The sequence below is a fragment of the Pipistrellus hanaki genome, assembly GCF_964339955.1.
Source record: "Pipistrellus hanaki genome assembly, chromosome: 9".
Taxonomy (NCBI): domain Eukaryota; kingdom Metazoa; phylum Chordata; class Mammalia; order Chiroptera; family Vespertilionidae; genus Pipistrellus; species Pipistrellus hanaki.
Window position 1 is genome coordinate 24,547,001 of NC_140511.1, and position 13,768 is coordinate 24,560,768.

A 13,768-nucleotide genomic window follows, 5' to 3' on the forward strand; every position below is an offset into this window, starting at 1 on the left:
CATTAAGAATGTGTCTTTAATTTTTACTTTTAATACTTGAGCTTCTTTAATCATCTTCCTAGAGATTTCATCTCTGTCTATATTTTCCACCATCACCTCTTGTGGGCTGATTAGGTAATCTTCATAGAGCAACGTTCTCACTATGAACATTTAACTCATACAAAGCTAAATTCATTATTTCATCTAAACCTTATACTTCTTTCTGCTTTTTTAGGCTCAACATCATGGAGATTTTTGTTTTGTTTGCATCTCTTTCTTTCTTACCTCTTATACCCAACCAGTCTCTTATATCCCTTGCTCAGGTCTTGCTCCCCCTGTGGCACACATTGGTAAGCTCTTTGGGATGCTTCATTAGTAAAATATGTTACCCAACTCCATACATAGGGGTTTTACTTACTAGTACTTGTCTATTGGATCTTATTAAATCCAGAGACCTTTTCCCCTGACTCTAGCACAAGGCTTAGTACAAAATATCTCCTCAGTAGATGCTAATGAATTAATGCATAAATAATTATTTCTTTCTAGAGCCTTGCTTTAACTCTTGCATTTCTTTTTTTTAAAATTTTGCTTTATGTTAAGGTAGTTTTTGTTTGTTTGCTTTGTGGTTTTTTGTTTGTGTATGTGTGTGTGTGTGTGTGTGTGCATCCCAACTTTAGTTAAAACCTGGTATAGCTGTACAAGCTTTCTCTGAACTGAATTATTAAATGTGCCTTGATGGTGTTGGAGGAGGGCAGAAGGAATATATGTCAAATTTTTACAGTGAGCTGTGAATCAAATTCATATTTTTGAAATACATACCAAAGTGCTATTCACATTTTCACATGTCCACAAATGAAATATTTTAAAATAACTTTTGCTATTTTAAAATTATTAACACAAAATTTGAAATTATTAACATAAAATAAAATACATACATTTTATGAGCTGGCATGAACTGTTTGAAGAGTTTTGGCAACTCCATCCATACAACCAACACTGTATGAAGATATAAAACGTTTTTATCAACTCCTCTTTGCCTCCTGCCACTTTGAAGACAGTTCTACCCCATTCTTGGTACAAGACAACTAGTCATCTGTGGCCCCTCAGCCCCGTCCCAGGCCCACATGGAACATTTCAGGAAGCCAAGGTCCTGAAATCTCTCTCCAGCACTTTCTATTGAAAGCTGAACACCATGCTCGCTTTAAAAGTAAAATATTTACTATTATCCTTTTTTGTTACTACAGAGCATAAATTGAAAGGTGCATTGGGAATTGAGAGATAATGAGTGGATAAGTAGCATATAGGATGTGGCTGATTAAATTTATAAGAAGCTCCACAGTGTTTTGAAAGTGGTTGTACCATTGCGCTCTCCTATCAGCAAGATGTGAGCTATGCAGTTAAAACACACAGCCTTTGACACTTGGTACTGGCATTCTTAATGCTCTAGCCATTCTCATGGGTCTGTAGTTGCATACTGTGGTTTTTTAAAGACATTATTTTAGTGCAATTTTAGATTCACAGAAAATTAAGAAGAAGGTATCGCTATTTCCCATATATACCTATCACCAAACATGCACAGCCTCCCACATTCACATCCCCCATGAATGGATTTCTTACAATCAAGGAGCCCACATCAACACGATATAATCACCCGGAGTTTCTAGTTTACATTAAAGTTCACTGTGGTTGCTATATATTTTATGGGTTGGACAAATGTATCGTTATAATATGTACCCATCATTTTAGTATTATATTGAGTATTTCCACTGCCTTAAAAATCCCATACCCTGCCAATACATAGCATCTATACCTCACCACCAACTTTGCCCCCTACCACTACCACTGATCCTTTTACCCTCTTCATAGTTTTGCCTTATCCCGAATGTCATATAATTGGACTCGTGGAATTAAACAATATGAAGCCTCTACAGATTGGCTTTTTTCACTTAGATGCATTTATGCTCTTGCACCCTGAGATCTATGACAGTCCCGGGCCTCCCAGTTCTCAGATCTCACTGGGAGCCATAGACTCTCTTATAAACCAACAATGGAGACTTCTATCCTGAACATCCTCAGTGCACTCTTATAGGTCACAGCACCTGTACCCCCCTTAGCACCGCTCTGGGGTTGCTGTCTAGGGCCAGTTTCTGGATTTCTCATCACTGCAAGCAGCAGAGCTGGGGAAGTTGCTGGCTGGAGTCCTCTACCCTCCACCTTCCTTCCTCTACTGTCCAGCTTTCTGCCCCACCCACCCTGGCTTGAGGCGAGCCAGGATCTACCAACTCCATCAGAGTTTTATTCCACTCCTCTGCAATCTGGAGGTCAGTGGCTTCCTCCCCTTAGGAGCCCTATCCAGCAGATGCTTCTATCCATGGTTAGAGAGCTCATTTCAATTTTTTTTTTTTTTTTTTTTTTAGCTCTGAATAATATTCTATTGCCTGGATGTAACAATTTATCCATTTACCTATTAAAGGGCATCTTGATTGTTTTCAAGTTTTGGCAACTGTGAAGGAAGTTTTTGTTACCATTTATGTGCATGTTTTTTGTACAGGTATAAAAGTTGGGTTAATAACAAGGGGCACAATTGTCCTGTTTCCAGATCTCAGCTATTGTAAACAGTGCTGCTAGGAACATAGGGATGCGTATATTCTTTCTGAATGGCATTTTGGGATTTGTAGGATGTATTCCTAGAAGTGGGATCATTGAACACATCTAGGTATTTTCATGTTTTTATTGGCTATTTATACATTCTTTCTGTGAAGTGTACGTTCAAATATTTTAGAGAGAGAGGAAATATATTTTAGAGAGGGAGGAAGGGAGAGGGAGAGAGAAACACCCATGACATGGATCAGCTGATCAATTGCCTCCTGCATGCCCCCTACTAAGGGATTAAGCTTTTAAACCAGGTATGTGCCTTGACTAGGAAATTGAACTGGTGACCTCTTAGTGCATGGGGTGATGTTCAACCAACTGAACTACATCAGCTGGGCTATTCTGCACACACACCCATCTCCTGCTTTTTTTTTTTTTTTTTTTTTTGTAATCCTCACCAATGAATATTTTTTCCACTGATTTTTTAGAGAGAGTGGAAGAGACAGTGATAAATATCTATGTTAGAGAGACACATCAATTTTTTGCCTCTCACACATGCCCTGACCGGAGTAGGAATTAAGCCTGCAACTGAGGTATGTGCCCTTGACTGGAATTGAACCCTCCACACTTTAGTCCAAGGGCCAACACTCTAATAACTGAGCCAAACCAGTCAGGACATATTTTGACCAATGTTCAATGGGTTATTTTTTATATTATTGAGTTTGGAGGGTTATTTAGATGGTTCAGATATCGATTTTTGTTGGATATACTACAACTATTTCTTCTGTTTGCTTAGAGTTTCTTATCTTTTACATTACCTTCCATATCTGGATAGTCAATCATTCTAATAATATTTGTTGAAAATGGTATCCTTCCCCATTGAATTACCACACCATCTTTTTAAAAATCCATGGACTCTTCATGCCAAAGTTTATTTCTGAGTTCTATTTTGTTCCATTGATTTATGCTTATACTTATGTCAACACCATGCTTCTTTGATTACTTTACCTTTATAAGAAGCATTGAAATTGCAAATTCTTCTCTTTCAAAATTGTTTTTGAGTTTTCAAGATCATTTGTATTCTCATGTGAACTTTTGAATGTCACTTTCTTAAAAAGAAAAAAATATATACTACTGACATTGAGTCTATAAATTGGTTTGAAGATAATTGCATTTTTACATGTATAACATGAGGTCCATGAGGTGGTGAGGTAAGAAAAAGGCAGTGGTTGTGACTTTTCAATACTATGGAGATAATGCTAATTATAATAAGAACTGTGGATTGACTACTGCTATTGTCTTTGAAATATCTTTTTTTTAAAAAGGGGCTGGGGGGGGGGAGGAATCATTATAGCTGGCTGCTGGTTTTAAGGTATGTCCAGAATGCTAGAGAATTCTTTGTAGTAGCTTTTAAGAAAAATAATTTTCTGTGGATGGTATAGAAAATCAGGTCAAGTATCTGATGAAACTAAAAAGAGACCTAATGCTTATATTCAAAAAGTCTCTGATATAAAATCAAGACCCTAAGGGTAAAAGGTGAATCTAGATAGTGAATCTAAATATTTCAATGAATATGCAATAAAAGTATTAATAATCCCACACTCTACAGATTTATAGAAGCAGCCCTGACAATTCCAGAAGGTTTATACTTGATAGAGATAATCCTATATAATAAAAGCATAGTATGCAAATTGTCTCCTTGACTGGGAGGTTGTCCTGGAGTTTACCAGGGGTTAGGATCAGCCAGAGGAAATGAGGGAGGCCCTGGCCAGAAATCACTAGGGACCCTACCAGTGCACGAATTTCATGCACTGGGCCTCTAGTAATAGATATTGAAACAGTGTCAAGTGTCTCACAAAGATACTGCTCATTCTATTTAAGACTTGCTTCTGCTACTCATCATTGCTGTTGAGGGCAACTATAGGCTCAGAGTCTAGAACAGCCCAAGCAAAGTAGTGCAGTGCTTCTCTGGGGAGAAATAATGTACCAGAGCCCATAAATGTAGAACCTGGTTAATAAGTATGGGCAGGAATTCAGGAAGAATTTGCCAAAGTGGATCTCTATGGGAAATAGGAGTTGTTGCAGAATATAAATCTGCAGATAGAGGACATGATGATATGGAGGATGAAGCATATTCATAGTGACACCTAATCCAGTCTTAAGAGTCAACTGGGGCCGAAACCAGTTTGGCTCAGTGGTAGAGCATCGGTCTGCGGACTGAAAGGTCCCGGGTTTGATTCGGGTCAAGGGCATGTACCTTGGTTGCGGGCACTTCCCCGGTAGGGGGTGTGCAAGAGGCAGCTGGTCAGTGTTTCTCTCTCATCGATGTTTCTAGCTCTCTATCTCTCTCCCTTCCTCTCTGTAAAATATCAATAAAATATATTTAAAAAATTCAACTGGGGTGACTACTGAAAACATGAATACAAAAATTTACATATAATATCATACTACTGAAAGCATTAGAAAACCCAGAAAAGTGGTAATATTAAATGAAATTACTATGTAAATCCTGAAACTACACCACCTCGATATATTTTTCAGTAGCACACTCACCTAGGCCAACAAGGAATTATCAGATGAAGAAGAATGAAATTAAATCTTTGAGAAATTCGCTAGTAGTTATCCTCTGTAGAACAAGGTGGACAGTAGAAGACACTTCTGTGGACTGGAATTCTTAATTTAATTGGGCACGATAGGAACTCATAATGTCAAAAGCTAGGTAACAAGACAGTATGTATAGACAAGGTATTAATGCTTAACACAAAGAATAACAAAGATGCCTTGCTTCACAGGCATCTGCTGGAATAGTTAATAATGTTTCTCAGATTGAGATAAGTGAATGAACAACTAAGTTGTCATTCATCTTACAAAACAATAATTTTATTTAACATCCAAGCAACTTTTAAATTCCCCCAAAATTAAAAATAGAGCTACCCTATCCTTTAGCAATTCCACTTCTGAGTATTTAGTGTTTTCATGTTATTTGGATAATTTATACATTTATATGTACACCTAGGCTCATTGCAGCATTATTTACAATAGCTAAAATATGGAAACAACTTAAGTATTTATTGATAAATTGATAATAAATAGATGTGCTACACACACACACACACACACACACACACACACACACACACTGGGATATTATTCAGCCATGAGAAGAGAGGATACCCTGCCATTTGCAAGATCATGGGTGACCCTTGAGCATCTTATGCTAAGATAGATAGTGAAAGATAGTGCTCTATGATACCACTTATATGTGGAATCAAAAAGGCCACACCTGAAAGAAAAAAATAGAGTAAAATGGTGGTTGCTAGAGGATGGGGGATGAGGATATAGGATAGATTTTTTTTTTAAGGGTACAAACTTACAAATGTAGTCGATAAGCCCTGGACATCTAATGCAGTATAGTAAATATAGACCACAATATATTATAATCAACAAATGTGCCAAGAGACTGCAATTTAATTATTCCAGCCACTCAAAAAAAAATGATAGAGGTGCTAATTATTGCTATAATGGCAATTATAGTACAATAAATAAAAGTATCAAATTAACATGATGTACAACTTTAATTTATATAATGTCATATCCCAAGTACAATTTTAAAAAAGAAGTGCATGGATGGACTAATGAAATTGTACAGAAAGCATGCACATAGTTTTATCTAGCATCATGACTTCAAGAAGTGTCTACCTCAGAGGTCATCTCTGAAACCAGATAGGTAGGATTACATGGTCTGTGGATGTCAGTCAGACTCTCTTCTTGGCTGCTTCAGTGCTGGCTCAATGGACCAATGATTGTAAGTACCATTGTGGCCGTGATGAAGGCTATATATTAGCTCAGCAATTTTCAACCAGTGTGCCCCGAGAATTTTTAAAATATGCAATGCCTGATTGTTTAGTAAGGGGCTTTACCCTTAAATTGGCAAATAAAAAAATGACAACAGCCAACACAATATTAGCCTTCGGGTGTGAATGCCCTGTCTTAACTATAAATATATAGGTCATATAATAGATTTGTAGCTTATCGGTCATGTTGCATAATAAGGCTGTGTCTGATTCATTAATTCTTGGTACCAGAAACCCTTATATACAGCATAGGTACCTGATTTTTTTTTTAAAAAAAATCACTTTGGAGCAAAAAGGGTAGGTAATCACTATCATTATTATTTGTTTGTAAATCAATAAAAATTATACTTTTATTTCTGTTAGATGAGCAAAAATATATATTTCTGGGTGTGCTGCAAAATTGTATTAGTTTATGTGTGCCATGACATGATAAAGGTTGAAAATCACTGTATTGATTTAACAGCATAGGTTCCATGTTATCATGGCTGATCTAGCTACTGCCACTGCCAGTAGCAAATATAAATATGGAGCCCTTGATATGACATAACTCCTTAAGAATACTCTTTATCTACTGGAAGACATGATTAATCAGATATCTTCCAACCTGGACATTTTGTAGCAATTCGCCCTTACCCATAAGCGATACCTACTGCAAAATGAATTTGCCTTCTACCAAAGTACCAACATATAACTTATATATTAATTCAGGTGTTAATATTGTTCCTTTGTCTCAGCTCAAAGGACCACTTCATGACAAAGGAAGATTACTTCAATAGGCACACCTGTCTTAGCAAGACATATTCAAGAAACAGAGGGACTAATTCTCTTGTGCAATGATCTTTAAAGGCCCAGTCAGGATGTCAACCTAGAGGCAGCAATATGGTAGCTTAGGATATTACCTATCAAGGTGTGGTAAATATGCCAAACTACCAGATAATATATGGTGCTATGTCTCAAAGAACAAGAATTCACAGGGTCTAATTAAGAGGTGAGATTTGATTGGCCTTCTCCAGGTAGTTGCTGTTGGTACATGTTTAAAGAGTCTGACACTTGATTAACATGTGTCCAGAAATGCCTAGAATGCTGTGCCCTGTTCCTGAACTGTCCCTCAGCCAATACCTGAATGAAATGAGCTACAGAAGCCTAGCCTCATTTCCTCTCAGCCAGACACCTCTGTGTTACCATTCATTCTTCAGAATTTTGCATAGTCAGATTGAGCTTGACTTAAGCTGAATTCATGTCTTCAGGTCGCCTCTTTCTCTGCCCTATTCTGCTTCCCTTACTCCCTTATATAATGAAAGGGAAATATGCAAATTGACTCACTGATTGCTATGACATGCATTGACCACCAGAGGGCAGATGCTCCACACAGGAACTGCCCCTGGTGGTCAATGTACTTCCACAGGGGAGCTCTGTTCAGACACAAGCCAAACTAACAGCTTTGAGCACAGAAGGGCGGGTGGTGGCGGGAGTCTCTCCTGCCTCTGTGGCAGTGCTAAGGATGTTCTACTGTGACTGGTGGACATGACATTCCCTGAGGGATCATAGACTGCAAGAGGGTGCACACCAGGCTGAGGTACCCACCCCACCCTGAGTGCATAAGTTTTTATGGACCAAGCCTCTAGTAGATTTCACAAGAAGAGTAGACATGTAACTAATCCATTGCACAACAGTCTAATCTCAAGCTCTGCTTATTTGCAACCTCGGCTAGAATAGTTCATATCACAAACGGTCCTAGGACTCCAAGAATAGGATTCTAGAGTTGGTTTATTCTTGGGCCATGTAACAATGAAGACCGAATAACTTATAAAGGGTGAACTATTGGAAGGGAGTGAACTATTGGAAGGGAGTGGAGCTAAAGGGGATGCACAATTTGGTGCAATTGTTCAGGCCTTTGATCAGTGGAGAATAAAAATAGCTATTAAGACCTAGGCCATTGCGTAGCATATTTTATACTTTCAATAGTGAAAATGATTAGCTCCGAAGAACTACTGCCCTATATAACACAAAGATCACAAAGTATAAGCACCAAATGTCTTCTTCGGTAGCATTTGAAGAGTCTTTTATCTCCTGGAGCCAGATGACAGATTGAGCTGGAGGACTGGGCACATAATTAATTGCAAGAACTGAAATGGCTGACTTCAGAGGATGGTAAGTTTTCAGCCAACATGAAGCCTTCTATGCCACAGGCAGGAGCCTGCTATTATACCTGAGTTATCTGGGTAAACTAAAGAACCCTGAAGTCTCCAATAACATTGAACTCTGGGATTTCAGGAGTTGCCTACTTACTTTGTCAGATGATAGAAGCCCCTGCTTGGATTGCAGGCATGGCAGATGCCTTATAAGACAATGCTTTTTTTTCTCTCAGAATCTGCACCTTTATCTCCTACTGGCCACCAGAAAAATCAATAAAATCAAATCTAAGCATGACCCCAGTGGTGATCACTAGGGCTTGTAAGGGGAGAGAATGTTTATATACCAGAAGGTCTGGCTAACATGTATAACAGAGAACTGGGAGCATTTGCCTGGGGATAAATTGTGAAGATCCTGGATAAAGAAGAGCAAAATATGATGCCGGATAAGGGAGATTCTATCAATATGGGGAATTGTCCCTTGACACAATATTTAATATCTTGACAAAGGCCCCAGGATACAGCTCTAATGCCCTCTGGGATGACTGGTGGACGTTTGGAAAGCTATAAGCCTTGTTAAATTAGTATGGATGCCAAAATTCCCATAATAAACTCCCGAATGTGTGAACAAGGACACAAAGAGATGATGAGCGTGCTAAAGTGGATTTGCTATATATAACCAAGATACGAGGGGCTGAGGGCATTCTTCAAGACTGCTGGGAGGATTTTTGTTCACCAAATGATAAGGAACATGCTATAAGGGCAGGTAACAGCACCTTTGAGAAAAACAGTGGTGGCTGGCTGTCCTCTGTAGCCAATTGGATATCATCTCTTCCCCACTTTGAATCGCCATAGCATGTGATTATGTGTTGTTTATCGTGTTTTTATTTCCTTATACTCCCATTTGGTCCTGTTTGATTCTGAACACTTAGCACTATGTCCATTCCATAGTTAATGCTAAACACTTCATTGTTGAACTTTAAGTATGAAGTCAACTTATATCACCTGAAATACCAAGCAGAATACTTTTGAAACCAGTAGGCACTCAATAAATAATTGTTAAAATAAACTGAGGTCACACTACCAAATTAATCTTCCTGCAACACCATTACCATAACATTAGTGCTCCACACAAATGTCTACAACATTTTCCTATTAAGTTAGAGAGTAAAATTAAACTCTTTTGTGTTATAGTTAGAGCCTTCCAACAATCTGTTCCTAACTGTTGCATCTGTTCCCAAACATTATAACTAGGCTCATTGTTTACATCTATTCTAAATTAACCTTGTGCTTGAACTAAAGAAGTGTTTCCCACCCAACCCCAACCCCTTTACTCCCAAAAAGTCTCTGCACTTTCTATCATCTTAAATTTTATGGATATTTGTCTTTTACCTTCATAACCCATTTCTAACCAGCCTGGGAAAATAGCCTGGTGCTAAATAATTAAAATGATTCTTATTTTATGCCTTTCAACAGATAAATCCATCCCTATGTGAGCATGGTGCTGAGCATGGAGAATAAGGGCATTGTATAGGTATCGTCTCTCCTGCCTTTTATCCCTTCTTGTACTTTTGAACCTGAACTCCTGAGGTGTGCCCCTGGCAGTGTTCCATCATTGACGGAAGGATCCAAAGCCTCTATAATAAATATTTGTACCACCTGTACTTCTGTGATACTGTACACCACCAGTTTTTATCTGAGCAAAATTCTGCAATTCTACTGTTCAAAATAGAAACAGTCAATTATAAAATTCGTAATTAATCAAATAGAATTAAATAAATTATTCAAGAGAAGTATTATTCTTGGAAGAGTAATCAGATAAAAATTTCATCTAGAAGGTTTTTATAATGAGGATACACGTGATATAGAAAATTGATTTGAATGTTATTCTTAAAGAATAACAATGAGTTTGCCAGATGTGTTCATTTCATTAGAGCTTAATATATTAAACTAATAATATATGTGCGCAAAAATGGGGGTCTGTAATAAATTGGACAAGTCTAGTAACCCAAAGTAACCTCACAAGGTACCTTGATCATAAATTCCTAAATAGACAGGTCATGGTGCATAGTCTCACCCCAGACATAACTTCTTTAGTAAAAGGTGTATCTTTGCCTGAAGCAAGCCCTGTCCACTGTTCCTGTGGATCTAGGTTAACATACCTTTGAAATGGCAGAGTAATACTTTTTTTTTCAGACCCCTGGGAGGCATAACTACCCTCCAGGGAGCATAGAATGCTGTGAATTAAATCTTCTTCTGTCCCTCCTTAATTCCAAATGTATAAAAGAAACTGCAAAGCTGTCATTCTCTTAAGCATTCTCTCCGTCTGTTGAGATCTTGCTTCTTGGCAAATCTTGTGTTGAACTCAAACTAAAAACTCCTCTAAGGGTTTGGAAATGTCTTACGCTGACATTTACTTGATTCCAAAGAAGCCCAACCAGGACCACCCTGCAGAGCAGGACCTGGTGCTGGGTGGCAGCTGGGGCCCACTGTCCCCTGCCAGCTCCTGCCTTGCATTGTGTAAACTTGGGTGAATTTCCTTTTGGAGTCCCAACCCCTTGCTTTTCATAGCAGCTCTGCACTTTATTTGAACCATTTTTGAAAAACCCTCTAGGTCAGTGGTTGGCAAACTGCGGCTTTCAAGCTACATGCGGCTCTTTGGCCCCTTGAGATTTTAGCAAAGGCCAGCAGCTTAGGAGGACCCTCATTAAGTTAATAACAATGTACCTACCTATATAGAGTAAGTTTAAAAAAAAATTCGCTCTCAGAAGAAATTTCAATCGTTATACTGTTGCTATTTGGCTCTGTTGACTAATGAGTTTGCAGACCACTGCTCTCGGTGGAAGAGAGTTGAAATAATGAGGGAAAAGAAAGAGAGGGAGTGGGGTGTGATCCTTTTAATTTTGGATTCTTATTGGAGTGCTTACTGAGAGTCTGAACTAAGTGAATTAGAGACTGAACTCTAAGTAGCTCTGAAAGAGGAAAGACACTTGCTTCCCCAACCTAAATCTCAGCTCTTCTTTGGTTCTAAGAATCTTTGGGGATTGACAGGAAAGATTTTTTCTAGGGCATGAAGCAGTCCCATGGGGATACCCGCTGCATTGGACTCATCCTGAAACGTGCATCTGCAGGCTAGTTCCTCCCAGACACTTGTTCAGTTTTCAGAAGAAAACCTAAAATTAACATGGGAAATATGCCTCCGAGACCAACAAGCCCCACAACTGTCTGCCCCCCATTAATACTCCTGCAGGATGCAAAGCTGTGATACTTCTAAGTATTTATCATGCACAGTTAGAAAATGCTGACTATGAAATTAGGCACAATGAATAAAAAATACATTTAATTGATCTCTTGAATCCTCAAAAAGATATACGGTAGATAGATGGATCAACTTATGTTGCTTAGGCGGTAACTCAATTCTTTGAAATATTAAAAAACAGCTATCCTTATTTTTAAGAAAGGGAAGGTCATTTGGAATTCGAATTGTCAAGGATAGATTGAATTGTAAATGCCTCCTAAACAAAATTTGGATCTGACTGTTCTTTTATACACTAATGAGTTATTCTCATGGCTAAAAGGTCTCGGTGCCAATATATGTACTATGTTATAAGTGTGAGATAATTTTCTGAAGACATACAGGATAACCTTTAATACTCTTTTTAGGGAGTATGTAAATGCTCTATGAGATGCAAAACACAGAAAAATGAGACAAACAGCAAAACTTAGCTCATGATAGTTCACAGAATATTCTTGAGCATCTATGTGAACACATTTTTGAAAGCCAGAATAATCCTATTTTTAGACTCCTTGGAGGCATAACTACCCTCCAGGGAGCACATAATACTATGAACTCTAATCTTTTGTATGCCCCCTTCTTAATTCCAAATGGGAAAAAAGAAAGAAAGAAAGAAAGAAAGAAAGAAAGAAAGAAAGAAAGAAAGAAAGAAAGAAAGAAAGAAAAGAAAAGAAACTGCAAAACTTTCATTCTCTGGAGCATTTTCTTAGTCTGTTGAGATCTTGCTCCTAGGTATGTCCTCTGTTTGGCTCAATAAACTTAGATAAACTCCTAAAAATGCTCTACAGGTTTGGACATGTCTTATATTGACATAGAACACCAAAATCACACCCAAGGATAGTTCAGCGGCCAGCTCTACGTTGATCTAATTTCACACCTTTGTCAGCCACTTCTTATTATCTTTCTCCCATCTTTCCTTATTGTCTATTCACCTGCATGTCTTCAATTTCCAAAAACATGTTTGGTAAGTGCTTTTGCAAAAAAACTCTCTTCAAATACAACTCCAATCATTCACCATGGTTTACTCTAAATCACATTTCCTCAGGCCCTTTTTATTTTTCTCCCAGCTGGCTAATCCAGTTTTAAAAACGTGTCATTCACAAAGTGGCTCTCCTTGTCCAAACTTTGTGGGACTCCTCTGAAACTTTCTTTAACTAGGCCTTGACTTTTGACTTCCTCATTCATCTTTGCATGACAAGAATCTTCTTTTTTTTTTTTTTTTTAATATATTTTATTGATTTTGTACAGAGAGGAAGGGAGAGAGATAGAGAGCCAGAAACATCGATGAGAGAGAGTCATCGATCAGCTGCCTCTTGCACACCCCCTACTGGGGATATGCCCGCAACCAAGGTACATGCCCTTGACCGGAATCGAACCCGGGACCCTTCAGTCCCCAAGCCGACGCTCTATCCATTGAGCCAAACCGGTCCCGGCAACAAGAATCTTCTTAAGTAGATTTAGCCAGAATCCCCCATCCTCAATATCGATAACTCTTGCTAGCTGACCAAATTTCTCATACAACTCCTCCCCAAGTGATATCTGACTACTTTGCCTGTCTTTTGTAAGAGGTCTGTTAGGTTACTTGAGCTCCTATTGACCTCCATCAACCTCATTCCTTGACCTATAAATGCATACTTTTCATTTTATTCAGGATTGAGCCCAGTTGCACACTGAGGTCTCTTTTCCTGGGAAATGTATTTTCCTTTTCAATTGCATTTATCTCATTTTTTTTAAGTAGGTCATAAGGATTCACAGAAATAAACAATAATTAGTAACTTTTTTATTTATTGGTTAGCGAAAATTCTGTATTCCTCTAAAACCAACATGGCTCTCAGGAAAATTGACTCTTAAGTTATTAGGCCTTTGGTTTGTAAAGGCTTTCAAGGCCCTCCTTCTAATACCAATATTAATGTTAT